The 23,846-nt window shown below is 35.5% G+C and overlaps 1 protein-coding gene across 1 annotated transcript in view; it reads left to right on the top strand.

Moving 5' to 3' along the window:
• LOC148946007 (non-homologous end-joining factor 1-like) overlaps nucleotides 1-23,846 on the top strand; it is a 53,880-nt gene that overhangs the window by 809 nt on the left and 29,225 nt on the right. The gene's annotated exons all lie outside the window — the stretch shown is intronic.

Raw genomic sequence — 23,846 nt, 5'->3', positions numbered from 1 at the left:
ACCAAAACACAAAAAATGATAGGGGTGTTATAGGAAACAGTGTGTAAATGAGAAATGGGTAACTGGTAAAACGGTAAGCTCAAATTGAGATAGCTTTTGAAGCTCGATCATCAGTGTTTCGTTGCATGTACACTGCTGCAAAATATGTAAAGTGTCAATATGAAGTCTATGATTATGGCAAATAAAACTGAATACAAGAGGCATCTTTCCCTCACTCCAGACTCAATAGCAAACCACTCTTTCTATTCATTTCATTCTGCATATCACACAACTGCCCTTCATACGTGTCTTTGATTATCTTTAAGATTTTCTCGGGGTTTCCATGAAACCAAAGAATCTCCTATACTGTTCCGCGACGGAGTGAATCAAAAGCTTTCTAAAAATCTTGGTGATGATAACGAGTTTCATCTATACCTTCCATTCATTTGATTCTTCAAGCTGTCTCTGAAGGCTGAAGATTTTGTCACAGCACGATCCACTTGGTCAAAAACTGGTTTTTCGTATCTTATACTTGTTTTTGAATTCTATTTATCATTATTTGAAAGAGAATATTAATTCTTGTCTTCTGAAGTGTTAAAATACCATCTTAGTGCAAATATCATCTACTACTACTGCTACTAATAACTTACCGCAGCACCACGCCGCCTGAGGCCAACACAGCCACGCACGCTCCTCCTCCATCTCAATCTATTTAAAGCCTTCCTTTTTATACTTTCCCACGAAGTTCCAATTTCCTTATAATCTTTCTTTATGACGTCTTCCCACCCCAGACGAGGACGACCTGCTTTCCGCTTAGCCCTAGACGGTTGGCCGAAAAGAACAATCTTCGGCAATCTGATCAGTATCGAAAAATTACAATTTTCACTTTTTTTTTGTAGTAATGTTTTTATTATTTTTCAACCTGACAGATAAAACCAGCCAACCAATTAGCTTAGTGTATTTTTTTTATAGCAACTAATATTTATTACAACCAATTAGCTTAGCGTACATCTGTTGGCAAATTTCGAAAGCTAGCACTGTATTTCGAAACATCGTGACCACATTTGATTGCTAGCTTGTATGCTTCTTCTTCTATTCCTAGAGCAATAGTATTTCAAGATTTGTGGTTGCTTGGTGTGTCCCAGGTATTGAAATGGGCATTTAGTATCTTATACCTAAACTGCTTTCGGTTTAAGATTAAACACAGTATACGCTCAAGCTTGATTACATGCATAAGCCGTGCGCAACCAAAACCTAATTTTCTCTTCTGCTAATGTGGCTTCTTACTTTCGTGACCAAAAGTGTTTCGTGATGTCAGTATTAACCTGCTCAACACGGATGATATATCCCTAGAGAAAATAGGGAAAATAAAGGAACAACCAAAGAATTGAAAAGTATGGAGCTGAAACGTAACTTTGAGATCCCGGGTGCTGTTTTTGTAAGAAGAAAAACTTATCCTGCTATAACTATAATTATACTGATTTGAATCAATTTTAAATCCATCAGTTCAATAGGGCACAAAATCCCTTAGGAGGTGATACGGAACTTTTGTCGAAGAAAGTAAAGCCTGTAGTGTTGACACATACCCTAGGCGTATTTAGCACGCGAGTTGCATATTTTGTTGGGGACAGCTTGCTTTAGAAAAAAGCTTGATTTTTTGGGAGCAAATCAATTTGAAACAAGTAATTTTAGGACAAATTTGCAAAAATTATGGAACAAAGCTTGAGACTCTTAAAATATATTTAAGCAGTATACGCTTATTACCATTTCATCTGTATCAATATCGACGTCGGGAAATTATATTGTGTCACTCGATGATATGATAGAGACTTAGGTTGAAGTGTTTTGTTTGAGGCTGAAGTATTTTAACTGCTAGTATGCACGTAAGCATCTTTGATATATTTTTTTGCCAAGTAAACCATTGGGAATAGTATCGATCACTAAAGTAGCTCTGTTTGACCAAAATAAAAGATCACAGCTACATCAATAGTAAATATCTTCTGAGTACCCTTAAAACTAATATTATTTAACTCTTTTTTCCTGGAGTGTTCATTGTTTTGCGGGACGTGCTAGAGGCCGAGATGTTTTCTACCACGAGGCAAATAAATATTTCAAAAGGGAGTAGCAAAAAGATTGGGATAATTATAAGAGTAGGATCTTTGGCGCTATAACATGGGAAGATAGAGAGTAAAAACCCTTAGTGCCACTTGTCACCTATTGCCACTTATCTAGTGGCTTAATTGAAAAGCAGAAAATTTCAAGCAAAAATGGGTCTTTGATATGATTAATCTACAATTAAATAGGATTAAAGCTGGAATTTCCCTTAAAGTGATGGTTAATAAGCATTACTGCTTTCAAGAATTATTGAAAGTCTAAGACCAGTCTGTACAAAGTAGGTCTTGGTAAACATTGAAAATCTTAACAGGCTAAGTACAGGGACGTAATTTACCGTGGGGCAGGGGGACAATTGCCCCCTCCGAGGCCCCAGTTCACCCCCTAGCTGAAATTAGCGTCTTCAAAAATCTTTTCGGAACTAAGATAGGCCTACGTAATTCAAGCATCCACAGAAACAGATCATTTTTCATTGGTATACCTTTCAGTTGATTGTACTCTAAAGCTCAATTTTCATTTTCACTTGGTCTTTTTCACTTGATTAATTAAAAAAAAAAATCCACAAAATAAGTTTTTCAAAAAAACGTAAAGAACTCTATTAAACGAAAAATGAACAAACATAGAATGAAATAATCTACCAAGCATATAACTACTACAAATCAGCATAAATAAATAAATGAAACCCAAAGCGAACAGAAATTAAAATAAATAACAGAGTCAAACTCAAAACAAGCAGAAAGTAATAGTAGTAGGGTTCAAAAACCCCAATGCTTTCTAAAGCCAGAATATAACTTGTACTTTACTGAAAACAAATCCAAATGAATTTACTGAAAAAAATGTGCATGGTCAGTTTAATATACTCGTACATATGCTGATATTTATTCCTTAAAATTTTAATTAATTTTTGATTTCTTAAAGTTATAAAAGTGAAAACATTTAAAAAATATCTTGTGAAGACACACAATGTCTTCTGGATAGCTCAAAATCCACAACCTATGAAGGTATGAAGGTGAAATTTTCAGAGAATATTTCTGTTGTACGAATGACAGCCTGCCATCCGCATGCACGTTGTCGAAAGGGCATATCAGAAATATCTTAGGAACAATTCTATGTGTGAAATTAAAACTTACAATGCTTATTGTGGGGGATGTTGAACTAACCAAAAGACAATACTTGCATCATAATGCTAACGCTTCTACTCCTAAAGCTACTGCTAATATTACTATTATTGCTACTACTACTAATGCTACTAAAGCTAAGACTACAACTTTTCACAGTATTCTTACTGCTACTACTATATTTACTGGTGCTACTAATACAACTAATAAGCCTAAAGGTATTAAGACGAAAATTTTGGGCAATAATGTACCTGTATTGAAATAAATCAAATCACACTATTCCCATATAGATTGTCAAGAGGACGTATCAGCAATGCTTTAGGACCGGTTGATCGTATTAAGTTGAAAATTTCATCGTGCGTTGAAGGGGATGTTGAAAAAAGGTGTTATCTGCATACTACTACTAATGCTACTACTATTACTACTACTATTGCTTCGCATAATTACTGAACTTTTCAACAATGCTGAAAAACCTGATGTCTCAAAACTTTGTTTGGATATTTCTTATGGAAAATTATGGACTTCGGGGGGGGGGGGTTGGAGGCGGGGTTCTCTCAAATCACTTTGACTCTTAAAAAGTGCACTATAACTTCAATTTGAAATCAAATGAAACCCATCTGAATTTAAAACGACCACCCATTCCATAAGGGGGGGGGGGTGGTGCTACTTGACTTCCATCACTATTGAATCTTAAAAGAGAACTAGAATCTCCAATTTCAACCAAATGAGCCACCTCTAAAGCTTATACAACCATCCCTCTCATAAGAACCTTAAATGCCCCAGGGGTATAACTTTCAACCCTTGCCCTCAGGCTCTGGTGATTTTTATCAAGGGAAACACAACGTGTTTGTGTGTGTATGGGGGGGGGGTTGGGGTGGTAGCCGTGCTCTGACTATTTTGACTCTTAAAAAAGGCATTAGAACTTATGATTATCAATCCAATGGTTCCCCTCCAAAGTATATACGACCACCCTTTTTATAATAACCTTATATGCCCAAAGGGATAAGTCACAACCCTTTTCCTGAGAGCTGTAGGGGGGGGGTGTCCTCCTGACAGACATAATTTCCGAAACCTTCAACTACGATGAATAAAATTGTTATTTCCAAATTTGTTTGGTGGTGTTAAGGCAAATGATGAGCGTGGAGAAGGGGGGGGTGTTTGCTCTCCCCCTTTGACTCTTAAAAAGGGCACTATAACTTCCAATTTAAAATCAAATAAGCCCCATCCGATGTTTTTACGATCGCCAATCCCATACAAATCTTATATGCCCTCATAAAATAAGTTTTAATCTTATACCTTGGGCGCTGGGGGGTAGTGTTATCCCTAGAGACATTATTATATGTTTTTAGACTATTTTGAAAAAAAACGCTTTCTCATAATTTCAATCAGATGTGTTTGGTGAGAAGAAGGGGTTTAGGGGAGGAAGGGGGGCTAAATGCCCTACATAACTTTTGATGCTTAAAAAGAAATCTAGAACTTTCATTTATCAACCAAATTAGCCTCTTCTAAAGTTAAACAACCACCCCTTCCATAAAACCTTAAATACCCCCTGGGAACAACTTACAACCCTTGTCCCTAATCTCTGGGTTTCATTTCAACCCCAAAAGCCTTGTTATATGATATTTAGACAATTTTGAATATAATGGCTATATCAAAATTTCTATTAGATACATTTCGGGACAGTACGACGTGTGTGTGCGTGTTGGGGGGGGGGGGGGGTAGTTGCCCTCCAATCACTCTGACTCTTAAAAAGAGCACTAGAGAGTCTGATGACGAATCAAATGAGGCCAGTCCGAAGTTTATATGACCAAGATTTCTATAAAAAATAACTTATATGCCCCAGGGCATAACTTACTACCCTTGCCCAGAGGACTTGGGGATTTGTTATCCTCAAAAACATAATTTCCGGACCTTTCAAATACCTTGAACAAAATGGCTATCTCAAAATTTTGATTGCAAGTGTTTAAGGAAATTATGGACGGGGGGGAGGTCATTTGACCGCTGATCCCTTTCGACTAATAAAAAAGGCACTCCTCCTCTCAATTTCCAATCAAATGAGCCCTTTTTGAAGCTTCTACGACAACACTTTCTATAAAAACCTTATATGCCCAAGGGCATAACTTACAACCCTTGTCCTGAGGGCTATGGGGGGGGGGGGGTTGTCATCCTCAAAGACAAAATTATCAGACCTTTCAACTACGTTGAAAAAAGGGTCATATTAAAATGTTGATCGGAAGTGTTTGGGGAAATGATGGGCGTGGCAGGAGGGAGTGCTTCTCCCTCTGATTACTTTCGACTATTAAATGGCAATAGCCCTCTCAATTTCCAATTGAATGAGCCCTTTTTGAAGTTTTTACTACAACGCTTTCTATAAAAACCTTATATACCTCCAGAGCATAACTTACAACCTTAGCCCTGAGGTCTCTGGGGGGTGGTCATGCTCAAAGACATGATTTGTGGACCCTTCAACTACGTTGAAAAAAATGGTTATATCAACATGTTGATCAGAAGTGTTTGGGGAAATGATGGGCGGGGGGGGGGGGGATTTGCTCTCCGAACGCTTTTGACTATTAAAAAGGACACTAGCCCTCTCAATTCCCAATTGAACGAACCATTTTGAAGTTTCTACGACAACGCTTTCTATAAAAACCTTATATGCCCTCAGGGTATAACTTACAACCTTTGCCCTGGGGCTGTGGGGGGTTTGTCATCCTCGAAGGCATAATTTTCAGACCTTTCAACTGGTGTGCGTGTAACTGAACAACCGTGTAACTGAACCACTCTAATGGGGGGGGGGGGTTTCATTTGTTATGTGGGAATATCAATAAAAGGGGTTTTGTTCTCATGCTTTAAGTTATTTCTTGGTATATGAATCTTTCAATTATATATTTTTATGGATGGGTTTTAGCTAAACTCTTAGTTGACCGTTCGCGAGTGGCATACCTGAGTGGAGGCGGAACTACGTGTGTAGGGAGTTTAAATTACCAGTTCAAATGGGGAGCTTGAGTCAACGGCCATCCTGAGTCGAAATCAGATTGAATTAATTCTGGTTCCCTTGAGAGTGAGTGGAGCCACAAGGACAAGCTATCTTGAGAAATACTAGCATAAAGAGAATAAAATAAGAAAGTGATGCATTTATTACTCACATAACTGGAACAGAGCTTCGGTATATCAAAACACTTGCGGTATATGCCACAAGGTTAAAACTGCACACTGGTAATACAAGTAACGTCCAGTACTATTATCTATTTAATTCACACAGGATAAAAAGGTTGAAAATAAGATTAGAATAAAACTGTCCCGAATCTCAAGTAAAACTCTCATAAGATTCATACAAGATTGACATAAGGCTGGAAAAAGACTCAAAATAGACTAACTCAAAATTGCTAAGTTCTAGCTATCTACCCTTTCCAATTTCGCCAGAGGTTACGTCCGGGCGTTACTAACAAGTATATTTTTCAGATTCTATTGGTTCACTATTTGTTCTATATTACTATTGGGCAGTGCTGTACCAATCAGCTATTCGATTTTAACTAACTTTTGATACGATTTATTACTCTTTAAAACTTCACTTCGGAAGTTTTCCTAGCATGATACAATATTTTACTTGATGCATAGTTTAACATTGTATTTCACGCAAATATTTTCTGAAGCTTTACCTGGTAATTTATACAATTTTTGACACATTTTATGCAAATTTCCAACCTAAGATTTAGATTACATGGTTGGTTGCTTGTCATGTGAAATTGGTCATTATGAATATTTATTGCTGTTACCTTTTTTGTGGGAACGATTTTTTTCATAGTTACAATTGTAATACAATGTTTCGCTACTTTTTAAATTTGACAATTAATTGTTACTTAAATTGTTTGGGTTTATATTCTGGGCATTTTTACTTGGAAAATTTCGGGGTATTGGAAATTGATTCCATTACATATCATCCTTCCCATTCTTAACGATGTCCTCATCGTTGTGTTACCCTGATCTTTCTATTCTTTCAAATTTTGATCTCGCTTTCCCCCTTTTTCTTTTTTGATTTGGTATTTGCTACTTGAATTAACTTAGCCTTGGTAAGATATATATATTACTTTTTCTTTTCATGTTCCCGATTGTTTTATAAAACTACGTATATTAAAACATCACTTTAAAGTCCTCCACCTATACACTCTATTGGACGAAAGGGTCAAAAAGTTTCTGTTGACTAACACATTTGATTATTTGATTATGTAATAATTATTATTCCCTCCACCTGATACTAAAATTCCTTCACCTGATATGCTAATAATTCTACGCGGTTCCAACTAATTCAGTTCTGCCTGTACAACTACCTTATCACTTAAAATGGTATACAGTTGCTTTTTCTCTCAACTTGAATATACTTCCACCTGACACTATAACGATGTGATACATAACTGACTCCAAGAGCACTAATATATATAAGATAAACCATTGGAAATAAGAGATTTAACGATATAATTTTTAAACTTGATGTCTGATTGCAACATTGGGGTAATGTAACTTACGCTTGTTTTCATTTGATTATGAAAAGTTTCTCATTATTCACTAAAGTTATAGTTAGATACATGAGATTCACACTTACTTCATCATTCTACGTGTCTATAATACTCACATACGTTGTCACTTAATTTTTGGCTTCCGTTGAACTAATTATTGTGTCGGCTAATTGTTTATGGTTTGTCTTCATGGTGTTTCATCTTTTGGCACTTGTTCCTTGGGATAAGCGTTTACATTGTTTCTAAGTATGACTGCTTGCACAAAATTGTCCGTGCGTGGTTTGTCACTTGGTTTGTCCGTGTGATTACCTCGTATTTGACGTGACAAGACGAGAGGCTGATGTTACCGAGGTATTGACATGTTACTAGGTATATAACTCTTCGGGAATTGATTACATGAAATGGGTATCTTGATCGCTGGGCTGGGTATCTCTTATTCTCGGGAAAATCTAATACTCGTACAGTCTGTATTTCCCGTAAATTGTTCACGTTCGGTCCTTCTTTTATTTGGACTATGGGCTGTGTTACAATATTTAACGTTAACTATGGTTGAATTAAAATTTGATCCTGGTTTTTGTGTTCATGCGCATTGTCTTTGATACATCATCATTGAGGGATTAATCGCTAGGCTGGGTATCTCTTCTTGGACACTTTTATTCTCGGGAAAATCTAACACTCGTACAGTCTGTGTTTCCCGTAAATTGTTGACGTTTAGTCCTTCTTTTAATCATGGGGATTAAACAATGAAGTGTTAAGTCTCTTAACACTTCATTTTGGGAAAAATTTAGCACGTACAGTTCATATTTCCCACAAAAGTGATTATGTTTGGTTCTTCTTCTTATAGAAGATGGTGCGGTTTTGCGACATCTAACAACGATTGCAACAGGTTCAAAACTTAAGTTTGGGATCTTGTTCCGATTTATTGTTTCTGATTTGGTCCTTAAGCTTCAAGGGATTTACTCCGCTGTTATTTTTCAGTGTTCTAAACATTAAATCTTAAGGACCTTGCCGTCTAAGGATAGTTATTTGACGGATATTTATGCAGTTTTACGACATGGCTGGTCGGGGTGGTTTTCTACGTAAGTATTAGTTCTGATGTATATCTATATATAGGGTCCTTTTTTGCCAATAGTGGTTGGGGTAGTGTTACCTTGTACTAGGCTTGGTTGACTTGGAGTGTCATTAGGTCATTGTCTTCAGGGGTTTCCTTGGTGAGTACTTATCGGTGGTTGACGAATGATGAGAGTAGATGCTACTGGGTTGTATCCGTGTTGCATGCTGGTACACCAATAATTAATCTGCACTGATTACTCTGCTTTCTAGAATATAAATATCTGGGCAGAATCATATGCTCTTTATAATCACACAAGTTAAAACACATACAACGATAATACTCAATTTGTATAACATTACATGGGAACTATTGTTCCAAATAATATTCGTGATTAGTCGTACTAATAATATCAATTTTTATATGGATACGGTTAAATTCAAAGACAAGACGAGTAAAAACAATCTTCATGCTTTTATATGCATATTGTAATAATACTAGTTTACTATGCTAGGCTGCTTTTCTCGTAGTAACCTAGGCCATCATAAGAAAAATGATTATGTTTGCGAAAAATAACACAATATGAGATTTTCAGGATATATATATACATGTATATATGTGCATTTGGCACATGTTCAATATTCAATACATTTTTAAATGTTATTCAACATTCATCTACTTTAGCATTTAATTTTCTATTATAAGTCTATTTGCGAGGTAGGTTACATGGTTTATAAGAGAGGTCTTGATTTACTATAAAATTTCAAATCTTTATTGTTTATGCGCGTCCATGCCGCTTAAGAAATACATCTTTGCAGCTGCATGGGTTTGCACCAAAAAAAATAAGTGGAGATTTGGGACTGGACAATGCATGAATGAGGACCTCTACTCTCATTCGTTTGATCATGTCCTCCCTTATTTTTTTTTGCTTAGGGGCTATTTGGGAGTTCCGGGTTTAGGTTTTGCATCTCACTCTGCTGGATGTGATCTGACTTTGCTCTTTTATTACGCGTTATTCTCAAAATTCTTCAGTAGTTTAGGTTCAATACGATTCTTATAGAATACGAGATCACAAATACGAATCCTACCGTCAGGAGGATATGCCACCAAAAATGTGTTGAAAATAGTCCGTATCTACTTTCTACATATGTCAATCTTTGGTCTTCATTAGTAAACAAGGGAATTTGAGAGTCTAAGGCTTCTTTGATTTTTGTTAGTGGTAAGGTTCCCTTGACATTCTCTATTTTTGACCATATTTTGGCTTTTACTTCCTCATTTTCAATGTGAGGAATTGTATGTGATAAATTGATTGATTTGAAATTGACCACCTTGGGACTTATTATATTCGTGCTCGTGGTTATTAGTGGTGTTTGTACCGTGGCTTCTTTGGTTACTAATCGACATCCTTGTTTTATGGTGATTGTTCCCACGTCTTGTAATTGTAGTTCAGTTCTGTTGCTTGGATCGATTCTTTCTGTGTTATTATAACACGAGATAGTCCAAACTGTTTCTTTTGGAACAGAAAATAGCCACAGGTCATTTCTAAGGTGAATAAATATTTCCCGTTTAGTACTGACTACTAGCGTTTCGCATGAATTGGGAATTTCTTCTTGTTGAGTCTCTTTTAAAAATATATCTAACATACAAGATCCAGATTTAACGTTATATATTGGCAGGGTTAACTGACATACTAGATTTTTGAATGCTACGCATTCCTTAAGGTCCTGTGGATTTGCTAAGGCACATTTTCTCCTATCTTGATCGACGAGTAAGTATTCCGCTTCGGGGGTGATAGTCATGAATGAACTAGTATTGCCTATATTGGCTGGAAATGTAGAAATTTTATACAAGTCATATATGGATTGTTGATTTATTAATGGAATTGTTACTACTGCAAATAGTTGTTCGTTTATTTCTGTGATGTGAACCTTTAGCTTGGTGTAATAGTGGAATAAGTTTGCTACTTCTGGTTCTGTTGGTAGATGTAGTCCGAACGTTAAGTGCGTTTTTATTTCATCCAAGATTCTTTTTAGATTCGAAGGATCCACCAGGTCATACGACAAGGTTCCTCCAGTAAGGGCAAATAATGCAAATTCAAATTTGCTGACGTCAGTTGCCAGGTTAAGTAATGACATTGTCACTATGTCTACTGATACCATGGTGAGGCTCGAATCGGAAATCACACGATCTACTTCATTTTTCAAATAATTCATTATGTTTACTGTCTTTAATATTTTCTTTGAGATTGCCTCAATTTTGTCTCTCTGATAATTGGCTATACTAGCTTGTATCTTTTGGACATGTAAGGTCACGTTCATGGCGTTATTTAGGTTTCCTACGTTTTCCCTTAGGATATTTAGGTCTTCTTCAGTCGAAACCCCAAATAAGCGTGAGGCTAATTCTCCTACTATGGGTATTAAACTAGCTGATCTGCGGTATTTGCTTTTTCGAAAAAAAAACTTCGAAGATTCTTGTGGTACTTTGCTTTAACTTTTGTATTTCTGTATTGAATAATTCAAATAGTGCTTGAAGTCTCTGTTTATACAATGTTAAGAAAGATTGGTGAATCGATACTCTTAGGGCGTTTTTCTCATTTAGTTTAGGTAATGGTTCAATATCTTCCTTTGCCGGCTCGTCGGCCATTGCTAATCTTACACAATTACGTTTACCGTCTATAGTCCAACATTTCTTATGTGGGTAATCGTCTTCTTCCTCTTTCTTATTTTTATTATTTTTCTCTTTTGGTTGAATAGCTTGTATTTTTATCGTTTGTATCTCGGTATGCCTTACTGGGATTCTTGCTCTTAGGCCTATAGTGAATACGCCAATGGGTTGGGTGCGGTAATACGTGGCCACGTCCCTGTTGACCACGTCCATTTTGTAAGTATCGTTGGTCTTAGATAGGTTAGCATGGTTAAATTTCTAGGTGTTCCTTGCTAAGTGCGCACATTTCTGGGACTACGCTTGTCGTAGTTTCCGACATTGAAGATTGTATATCTTTTACTGTGGTCTCATATGTAGGCGTGGTTGTCTTGATATCTTTTCTTTTTCTTTCTGTAGGCTTTTTATTCTTATCATTTTGTTGTGCATTTGAGAATTTTAATTCCTTTAGGTTAATAATTTGTCTGTAGTCCTTTTTCTTTGTGAGTTTGGATAATATTCGCTTCGTAACATTTTCTTCAACATGATTTTGCCATAATTCCTTGAGAAAAGTCCATAGGCTCGGTAGTTCATTTAGCATTGCGTAATTTCCATCATAGAGTTTATTTTTCTTGGGAGTTGCTAATAAGGAACCTGTGGTATATTTTGTCGTAGTAGATTCGCTTATAGATCCGTCCGCATTACTTAATTCTCTTTTCCTTCTGTTTTTTCTGTTGTTAGTTCCTAGAGCTTTATCGATTTCTGCCATTTTCTTATCAAAGTCATCTATTAGGAATTTTGATTTTAGTTTGGGAAGTACGGGGGGTAGATCTCCTGTATTTTCCTTATGGTGCATGTCTTTAGTTGTCTGCAGGCCTTTGTCTGATTTTAAGAATTGGAATATAGAATCCTTTAATTCATTGGTATTCTTCTTTAGTCTCATCATTTGTTGGAATAGGGTTTCAAACGGCTTTGGATCCAGTTTCATAAATATTTTCCAGACATTGTGGTTTGCCAGTAACGAATTCTCATGTTTGAAGATTATTCCATGTTTTACGATATCTTGTGCTATAGTTTGGGAAATGAAGATTGTTATGATATTTGTTATCCACATCCTTTTTGCTGTTTCTGGAATTAATATTTCATTAGACATTATACAGGGAAAATCTTATGATTGATAATCGAACGAAAACTTTGATTCCTATAATTTGTTCTTTTTTTCACAGGGAAAGAAACAAGGTGCTAATTATGATATTATATTTGTATTATTTTATGATAATCTTTGTTGCCCCAAGGAAACAAGGTGAGATTAAGATTCGTGTTCGTACAATTTGTTACTTTGCTTATGGTTAACGTACGGTTGATTCTTAGGCTGGGGGGATAGATATTTTAATATCTTTCACACAAGAATTTTTGTTTTAACATAAAAGGTGCCTGTGTTAACTTTAATTATTTCGATTGGGACAGCTTTTTTGATTTCTTGATTATTTTGTATTTTGATTCATAAGTTTTAATTGTTTTAAATACGATTTTTTTTCTCTTGGCTTTATAAGTCACACTCCTTTGATTATTTAAATACTATTTGTAGTATTTAATCTCTTGGAGGGGGTCTTGTTTTCCTCGGTATTTAATGCAGTCTGAATTTCCTTCAATCTTATAAACTAACTTTTGCTTTCTACATTTGTCAAGAAGTAATAAATCTGTCTGACAAGGACCTTTAACGTACCAGTACCGAATTTTGTGTTTTTTTGTAATTTCCTAATCTCATGTTGAATAAAATGGAGGTATTTCCCCTTTCTGCCGTTATATTTGATTCCTAGTTTGCCTCTCGCTGGTCGATATTTTGGGGTGTTTGCGAAGTCTAGACCGAACTCATAGGATTTTACGTCAAATTTCCTTAAATCATACTTAACGTCCCATTTTTTTGCGAAGACTTCCTCCACTGATTTATTCACTATGAGCATTGCAGCCGAATATATGACATTTTTTTGGCATGCTTTATACATATGAGCTCCGTGTCAATAATTGCTTTGGCCATTGTTCTGAAATGAAAGGTAGTTTCTATTGATTTTTGTCTAGTTATCTTTTTCAAGATTGGTTATGATCATGGTACACTCTAGGTCGAGGTCAAACTATCTTTTCACCGGCATTTCCTCAATACATCGGGTACTCATTCATTTGACCATAATTCGAGTCATCTAAAGCTCCATATTAACCAATAAAGAGTATTTACTTTGAGTGGAAAACAAGGTAACTTCGGGTCGAAGTTGAACTACTTTTTCACCGGTGCCACCTTGCACCTGGCTTTTTGTGTGTTCGAACATAATTCGATTTCCTAAAGTTCCGTACTCTAGTTTAACGACTTTGCGGTCGTCTTTAAGGTATAGAGACTTTCGAGAAACTACCTTTTTTTGTCAACATATTAACAATGTGTTTAGATCCCTTGATATAAATATTAATACTTCATTAGTTAATTTTTATAATGCACTTTTTTTTTAATAACAGTAATCATCAATTTACATAACATAACACTTTAGGTAATATTGGGAGGTTCTTTTAATATTCATTTTAACGAAGTTATTTATATATACAATTTCTTCCACTTCTATCTGGTTTTAATTTCAATATGGGTGCATCATCCGGCAGTGCCGCCTTTGATCTTGGAGACGTAAGCATATCGAGAAGTCGATAATCTTCCCATGACGACACATTTGAGCTGAGAAACTTGAGTTCAAATATTATATTATCTTTTCCGCTTTCAGGTATATTTAAGTGCATTAAATACACTAATAACTGATTTGGGATGTGCAGGCCCTCTAGTGTGGCCATTATGTCATTCCTTCGCATATTTTGTCGAATGACTTTCCGGCATAGCTGAGATAAGGATAATTGTTCATTTATTATTTTCACTATGGAAAAACTTAAGTTTACGTGTGATTGGCAGCAGCATAGTTGCTCACGCTTGATTACGTCTAACCCAGGGAATATTTTCTTCCAAAATTTTTGTCTTCTTGGAAGATATTTAGGGTTATTTTCTTTATGTTTTTATAGTCTCTTGGGGTAACTTGAAAAATTGCGGATCCCATTGAAGGGTTTATTGGATTTAGATAGGTATTACTTACACAGTTAATGTGCAAGGCCTTAAGGAAGTCTTCACCTTTTAACATATGTCCTTGGTCAATTAGTATGAAGAGAAATTTAATGGCCCAAATTGTAGTTATATTGTTATCATCTTGATCGTACCAAACGTTGTTGGCGATATAATCAGACAATAAGCTATATTTTGTGTCTGGGACAGTTTGTATTAAAATTTGGAAAACCAAGTTGGCACTTAGTCTGGTGTTTTCGAGTGTTTTTGTCATTGCACCCGCACTAAAGTTATAATGAACTAAGCTTGCTGTTAATCTTAGAATAATTTTTAGTTCCAAGTTCGTCCTTTGAGATTTCAGAAGATAATATAGTTTTGGGCAGTCGAGATTTTCTACTGTTTTGACAAGTTCCTTTTCTTTCATTAAATTATCAACATGTCCCCATTCTCTTAATGGATTATTAATGTTGTCTACACTATGTCTTCTTTTAAGATTCCACGAGATTACATTTTCTAGTCTACGATTATTTAATTGTTGATGGCTTGGGTATCGTATCACGGTTACTTTTTTTCTACTAGATTTTAGGTTCAATATAAGAACATACCGTATGGTTGCGTGTTTCGGTGTTTCCCTTAACCAGTGGTTGAAGGTTACTTACGCACCGTATCCGGAAATGTGTTCTTATATAAAATTTATGAGTAATTATGAAATAATTGATTACTTAATATAAAAATGGTTATAATGATTTAAGGTATAATAATGGATTAGTCAGGTGCTTTCAATCTGATGATATTTGTTATTATTTATAGCTGTTTTTAGTTGGCTCTTCTAATTTATGGTATTTAACCGCCATTGACATCTTTGGGTTCCTTATCCTGTTTGAGTTGATCTTCGTAAGAAATACCTTGGCACGGTGCCCGAACGCAAAAATAATCAGACTGCGTTCCAGCCCCTTGTCAATGTATTCCCCACGTATTGGTTTTTTCTTCCTATTTTCACTTTTTATTCCCACATGGTCACTTGTGTTTTCATACTTTCTTCTAATAGTGGGGGTTAGGTAGGATAATTCTTGCGGGTGCGCAATTAATTTTATTAGACTTTTAGCATTCTTTTTCCTGTTCTAGTTTTATTTTGTAAGAGATACATTCACTATGTACGCTTCTCCCGAATAACCAACATGAAAAGCCTAAAGAGTAAGAGCACTCCCAACGGATCGGACTTCTATCCTTTTTCATTTCATATTCTCGTATGGTCATTTTTGTTGTCACATTATCTTATTATGTTAGGGGTGGGTTAGAGTAATTCCTTCGGGTCACTTTTCATGGGGAGATTTGTTTTAATCTTCTCGCGAGAGCTCCGTGGATAAACAGTCATGACGCATGGGAATATAAGGTACCACACGTCACGACCGCTGACCAACGAGTTCCCACGTTGTGGGGTCATTCAATTTAACTGTACTTTATAGCTCTTTATTATTCACTGTTCACTTCCTTGTTGGGTAGTAGCTTCTCATAGGTAGCCTGAGACCAGTCGGGAGGCAGAGGGATAGTATACACGACTTCCACCCGATTGCTCAAGGCCTCCTACGACTGAGGGTCCATTCATTTGTCAGTTTTTTTCTTTATTATGTATGCCCGACTCGTATCTGTATTGCTGTTGTTTTTTTTATATAGAGCCAGGGCTAGATGGGAACGGATACGGGATGATTGAACACCGCTTCTATTCCCCTATGGCCACCGCCTCTCACAATTTAGGGTTCATTTGTCGAAGAAGCTTGGCGGCTAGGCCGTAGTAGTGTTTTTGTAGAGTTTTTCTTGTCGTTAGACATTCAATGGCTAATGAAACGAATGATAACCCCAGTTTCGATCAGCCATTAAGTAAATTCTCGACGCAGAATTTCGACACATTGTTGATTCACGTTTCACCCGAAAAGAAGTCTGCCAGAAAGAGTCTCCAGGTTCTACAGGGAGTTGCAACATCCGATCAGACGTTACAAGACCAAGTCAGCAACAGATCTTACAACGCCCGTATTCCCCTCATTCAGTAACTTGTGTAATTTTTTCTTAACAGAAGGTGAGAGTCAAGTACCTGCACGGTGGGATAACATACACCGTGCACATCCCCGGCTCAAACCTCCTATGTTCGGGGTTCATCCGTCTTCATCATCGTATAACGTATGGACCTTTGAGTTATTGCTGTTATTCCATTTTTTAAGTATTTCACACGGTTGTTCGCTGACTATTATTTTATTTTGCTTTTATGAATTAGAATTGCCATGTATACTGAGCTTTTATTAATTGTCGAAATAAATTTTTTTGTTACCATTCAAAGTGTGAGGGGTACTACTACCGATTTTTTTTTCGCTAAGAGTGTTTTCCCCTTTTTCTTTTTCGTGTTTTTATTAGAAATTTAAAAAAAAAATTTTAGAAAATTTTTTCCACCGTCCGAAGTGTGGGGGGTTCTGGGGGTTACTACTGATTTTTTAGCATAAAGTACCTTTACATGGTTTTGAGTATGCGTTCAGGCTTAAGTTGTTAACGAAAGGGTTGTTTTATGTTCACTAGTATATTTCAACCAATGCTATAGCTGTCGATCAATCTGAAAAGGTTTTTAAAACTTCACTTAATGTTTAGTGTGGGTAAAAAAATTTTTTCTTAAGTATTTTTAGATAACCAAGCAAACATTTCTTTTTAACAATCTTTTAATGCGAATCTGGTTGTTTTGTATCATGGCAACGTGAACAATTTTATTAAGGCCTTAGTTTGAATATGTGAACTTATCTTTTAAGGGTTTTTTTTAATTAGGTCATTAAATTGCAACGCATTTTGATTTACCGTCATACTTTATTCAGCTTTTATCGCCTTCCATTAAAATACCTATTGATTTTAGTTTCTTTGGCTTTGCAATCGATTAATCAAAGAAAGTTCATTTATTTTATGCTATAATCGTATTTTTTTCGTTATATGTTTACTCTGAAGTTATTGTTTAGGTTGAATCGAGTGAGGAGTTTTTGTTGAAGTTTACTGAAATAATACCTTTATGATATGTAGGAATAAGTTCTTTATTTCAGCGTATTTTAGAATTATTCCAAATTAGTGGAATACAAAGGTTTGTTAGTCGAGATTAAGTCTTCCCTTATAAATGAGTTAAAAGAAAACACATTCATCCTCAGGTGTTAACTCATTTTTTCCTGTGGCGGAGTTATCGCCATGTGGCAGAGGTATTTATCATCAAGCGCGGTATTATATAAAAGTTTTGTAGTTTGTCATAAGGCATATAAATTTAATTCTCTTGTATTTCCAAAATGAAAATTAAAGTATATTTACGTTTTTTAGTGAACTCATTGGCTGGTTGAAATTAGTTTAAACTAATTTGCATGTAATAAATTACCACAAGATATAATTATTTTGTTATAAATTCGTTGTAAATATGATTAAAAAAAACGGAATCAAATCGAAACGCGTTGTCTAAAACTTGTTTGATTTAAGTTTTTTTTTAAACAAAGTCATTACGTGCAAGGAATTGTCATAATTGACGGTCTTGTTATATCGTAAAATAAATTATTTTCAATCATAACCCTACTGGGTTGCTGTGGGGCACGTTATCCCTGTTCTGGGGGCGAATAATTAGAAATCGGAGGATTGGCCCGGTTTTTGCCTCAAGATGCGCGAATAGTTGCGTTTAGTCGAGATTTTTTTTGTAAACATTTATTACGTCCCACCATTCTTCTTTTGTGGCAGAGCTTGTGCCACATGGAGCAGGTATGATATTATCTAAAATTTTGCAGGGATTTGTTTATTCCTTTTGAATAGAAGTTTTGCCTAAGGTGTAGGAATTTATTTACTTGTTGTTTTAACATAATTCCTCATTGAGGGTACATCTTATTAGTTCCATCGTTAACTAATTTTGTTTCGTTTTTCACTTTGAATTCTAAGGGTATTAAACCTTATTTCTATATTTGTCTCAATATTGCGTGTTTAAAATATGGTTTTTGAGCATTCTTCTCAATGACAATAAGTTTGAACTTTGTACCGCTCGCTACCTTACGGGACTGGGATTCCGTTTACCTATTCATAAAATTTATGGCTCCCACTTTCGCTTGGTTAATTGAGGGCTACCTTGACTCATTTAAACTTCATATAAATGTTTGCTTTTATTTTAATAATTTAGTTCAAGTTTGTATGTGCCTTAGTGAACACACATTCTTGAACTTATAAATGACGTGCATTTCGTAAATCTTGACTTGAATGATATGTCGTCAATTAGTTTACTATACATTTCTTAATTGGAGGATAGTTTTAGCCAGGATCTTGGTTGGACCAGTTCATAAGGTTAGTGAGAATTATTAAATATTGTTTTTCACCTTATATGAGCGTTTGTGAGTTAGAATGACCTTGCGGGTTTTGCCTATTTTGCGAAAACTGGAATTCACTATTTTTGTGATTTCTTGAGGACTAGTCTAAAACCGTAGCCTTATTTTACAGGTATTATAGCATATATTAATTTGAAGGTTCCCTTTTTAACGAAAGGGTTTTGTTTTGTTGCATTAATTCTTCACGGACTATTCCACTTTACTCCTTTTTTTCAGGTTTATTATGTATTGTCAGGATGTTAAAGTACAACGATATTTGCTATATTTCAAGAGACGTTAGCCTAGTTTTATACATTGGTATCATTTCAAATATTATACCTAATTCTTTCATTTATGAGATACTATATTTTGGGATTTCAATTATTGGCCTTATTCTTTTACCCTTTCTGGTAAGCTATCTTAGTAAACTTCTTGTATTATATATATTCATATATAATATACGACTGATGGTGGATAATTTTATCCGAGACGAATTTTGCATTGGCCTCACAGGTTTGTGATTATTTAATTGCGTTACAAAACCTCTCTATAGCTAAGGAATTGTTTGACCTAAGATGGTGGTTTATTTTGTTATGCTTATTGATACGAGTTATTTCGTTATACCTAATTGCGAGGTTTATTTTCGTACCCTATGATTCGTTTTAAGATGCTTTTGGTTTAATTTGGCGCTGCAGTTGTAAGGCTTTTTTAGCTATCCATGATAAGATTAATGGTTTAGTTAGCTAGGTATTGGTTGCAAATTTATTTTATGGTACGACCATTTGTGGCAGCAAAATTTCCTATAAAGGGCCATCAAAGGTCAAAATAAAGCTTGATCAATACGTGTCATTTTTCTTACTTTAGATTTCTTTTATTCGTGACTTGCAGATGCGATATTTTAGAATTTAGTTAACTAATTTTATGTATTTTTTTATTGAAGGAAGATTTACTTTGCCTGTCGAGACTGTTTAATTTGCACGAATGTTACGTGATTAACTACTATACTACAGGGATCATTTATGAAAATAAGTTTTTTTATGGTTTGGTCACACTTGGCTTAAAGATATGTTAATTGGCACTCGACTATGCCACCAAAGAAATTCAACTAAACAAATTGGTCAATAGGTTAGACCAAAGTTCCCCTTTTTAGGTTTTCGTATGTTTTTTTTTGTGTTTGAGGGGCCTATTTTTATGACTTAAGAATTACGCTGCATAGCGAGGTTTTGTTTGTTTCTGTGGATATGCCACAATATGGATTATGTCGCATTTCTATGGGTCAAAATTTATGCACCAAGACCGGCATTTTAAATTCTACAATTTTAGCTTATTTTTTCCTTTCAGGGTTACAAAGATTTTGTTTTGCATTAGTTCTTTGGCAATTAATTTCTTTTGTTCCTTTAGGTTTCGGAACGGAATTGTATATTATTTTTATTCATTTTGGCTTATAACACACCAATCCGTAATCAATATATGATCAAAGATTTGGTTAAGGATATATTAAAATTACTAACTTTTGAGATCAAACAATATTTTTCCGCAAAAGGACCATTAATTACAGGTATGTAATTAGCTCGAAGTTCACAACGGTACACGGGTCAACTATATTTTTTTTTGTTAATAAAAGGATGTGATGTGAAAGTAGCTTATCTCGAGGACATTGTGCTTAAGTGATCTGACTATACTACGATAAATCTTAGTGGTTTTAATTATGTTTGGAATCATGGGTGTTAATTTCTTATCATATCTACGCTTTACAAAGGGTTATTCGAATTGAATAAGTAATCCTTAACATTGACCGAAGTGGTATTTGCCTAGCAAAAATTGCGACAAGGGAATTTATTTTTTTTTATTTTTTTAGAGATTTGTAAGGTTTGTTTAAATAATTGAATTTATTTAAAGGCTCAGATGAACTTTTTTTTGCTGGTAAAGGATGGTCCTCTCTTGATAACCTAATCTTCATACCACCACACATCCCACATGCGGATCATATATTCGCCATGTCATCAAGAAAAGGTCGCAATTGTACTTATAACTATTACCAATTGATTAATTTTTGCCAACATCTTTAGTTCTAATATTAACTTGAATGTTTTTGGAACAGATTTTCTGAAACAGATCTTTTTTTTTCTTTTAGTAGGCTTACATGGACAATTTTTGAAAGATTAGTCAGGCCAGCTTTTGTTATCTAGATTGACAGAAACCCTATATTTATGATTCGGTTAATTATTATACCCCATATGTAGGTAAATCATGCCTTGCATTGTTACTACCCTCATTCGTATATATATATAAATATTTGCTACCAAACTTTTTCTTTTCCGACTAAATTTGTAATACATATATTTTTTTTCTATTAGGGAAATACTTCTGACTAACAGGAATATAGTTATCTAGTTTAACGAGTTTTCGCTCGATTATTAGGTTATTCACTATATTTTATCGCTAAACCACTTTACTGTATATAAAAGAATTTTTTTTAACGAGAAAGGGATTTTTACCTCTTTCTTTGGGTTCAATTAATTTCCGTGTTTGATGTTCCTTAGTTTTCCGTTTCTTCTGATAATGGCTGTTTTTTGGGTGTTCCTTGTGGTGCAGAGACTTCTGAGGAATCTTGGCCCGTAGTAATATTTTCTTGGGCGTCAGAGTACTGGGTCCTCATAATTATGTGATTATCCGTTGGGGGATCCTGTTGAATAGCTTCCACTTGGGATTTTATGTTATGGCGAGCTTGGCATTGGACTACAAAATATACGGGTTGTGACGATCCTTCTTTGTAATCATTAGCAAGAAGATTTTCCAAATGGGGACTGAGGGGTAGGTCAATTTCAACTGTAAAATATGTTGCAACCATTTTCTCTAAGTTTGAGCAGAAATCTCTTTGTTTCTGTAATTCTTTGGTAATTTCAGCATGGTTCTCCTTTAGTTGTTTCTCTAAACTGTCCTGTTGCAGCTTAATTATTTCCTTTTGTGCTTTTAAGTGGTAGTATTTATGCTGCAAGTCTAGGATCTTCGCTCTTTGGGGTGCCAAGAATTCTTTTATTGCCATTGTCGCGGACAGAACAGTACTATTTCTATAATCTTGTACTTTTTTACCAATTTCCGGCATTTTATCGTATAATACTTGTAATTCTAGGATCTGATCGGGATAATTATATCCCTCGACAAGCGTGGCGTCGCTTATGGATTCCATTTCATTCTGGAATTTTGCGGTTTGTTCTTTTACTTCCATGAACTGGGCCTCAATTAATTAAATCTATTTGTTTGGTTACTAAGAGCTCATTTATTTTCTTGTTCATTTTTTCTTGGGATGCCTTCACCTCACTAAGGGATTTAAGTATCACTTCTATCATATTCTCAATTTTTAATTTTTCTGATATCAATTGGGCCGATGCTTCTAAGAGTCTCGATCGTATTTGAAATAGGTGATCCATATTTGTTCTATCTGTAACGGGGTTGCACTAGTTATTTTTCTTTTTGGAGGAGGGGTTGAACAATTCTTGTTCTTCTTCTATCTTCGGGGTTTTTTATCAAGCCAGAATTCAGTTTATCTGGAAAGATTTAACTATTAACTTTTTTGACTTTTTAAGTGTTGCTTTCTATGTAATGTCATGTTTATATACCTCCTTTTCTTTCAAGCTGTACATTTTAATTTACTAATTACTTATGAATTTTTGGGGTACTCGATTCTTAAATGTATTTCCAGTTGTCTGGTTTCTTACTAATTCTGCCAGATTTCGTGGTAATTTCCTGTTCAGTTTCTGGCGTTTTACTCTTTTTTGACTTTCCCATAGAGATTAGGTCAAAATTCTTGTATTGTTTTAATAGAAATTTTTGATCTCTTGCTTTGGCTGCCTTAGCATGAGCTGCGGCAGAAGCCGGTTTTTGTGTCTGTGCATCTCGGGGCTCGTCAGTAGCTGATTCTTCGTCGGATTCACTAGAGCTAGTCTCTGAAGACTCATTATTTGGGCTTTCGAGGGCGGTCCTTTGCGACTTAGGGGTATCTCCTGCCCTTACTTCATTATTTCGTCTCCTTTTGAGGTAGAGGGCTTATTTTCCATTTCCTCGCGTTGAAATCCTGTTTCGGGGGAGGTAAAAGATTCTTGGGAGCTCTGGGAGGAGTCAAATGTTTTTGGGGAGTGTCTCCATTGCTTGAATGCCATATCTTCGGGGGGGTGATGTATATTTCGTAGCATGGTGTGTTTCCAGGAGTGGGATTCCTTGGGTTTTACTTTGGATACCGTTATGTTATGGTATTGTCTTAGATTTTCATCTTCGGTGTGTTCCTGGGTCCTAGGCAAGGTACTTTGCCTTGGTTTTATCGGATAATTTATAGTGTCCATGGCTTCTCTTAAGCTTTTTATATTTGTATCCCTAGGGGGAGTCTTCTTCCTTTTTGCACCTGGGGTTTCCACAGCTCGGTTTAATTCCTCCTGTAACAATAGGGGTCTTTCTATCGGGGTTATTGGGGATACCATGTCATCAGGAAATCTTTTTGGGGGACATGGGGTTGAAATTCTATCGGGGAAAACTTGGGTTTTTGGTGACAGCGTATAATCCAATTCTTTCTCCGAGCTTTTTGAAGATGAACTCTCTGGACTTTTTGGGGTTCTTGCAGGCCTGGGTATTAAGGGTTTTCTTTTAGGGATGACTAAATTTTTCATGGCTAAAAATTCCTCAAAATCTTCCTCTTCGCTATGGTTTTCAAAGTAGTTTTGTTTGAAATTAAAGGGTTTTAATTCAGCTAGCCTTGACTTAGGAAACTCGTCTTCCACGTTTGATGAATCTAAAGAAGAGGTTTCGGGTGCCCACTTAACGGGGACTTTGGCTCTTTTTATACAGCTAACATGTGTCTTGTATGTTCTCTCATTTTCTGGATCTATCATTTTAAAAGTAAAATCATTGTCGTATTTTTTGATTATTCTGTAGGGTCCCGAATATTTATTGGAAAGTTTCTTTCCTTCTAGCTTTGCCTCGTTTTTTAGATACACACAA

The sequence above is a fragment of the Artemia sp. Qi Xiang Cuo genome, chromosome 12 (assembly GCF_049724085.1).
Source record: "Artemia sp. Qi Xiang Cuo chromosome 12, ASM4972408v1, whole genome shotgun sequence".
NCBI lineage: Eukaryota > Metazoa > Arthropoda > Branchiopoda > Anostraca > Artemiidae > Artemia > Artemia sp. Qi Xiang Cuo.
The sequence above is the reverse complement of the archived record's forward strand: the minus strand, read 5'-3'. Positions and strand labels throughout refer to the sequence as shown.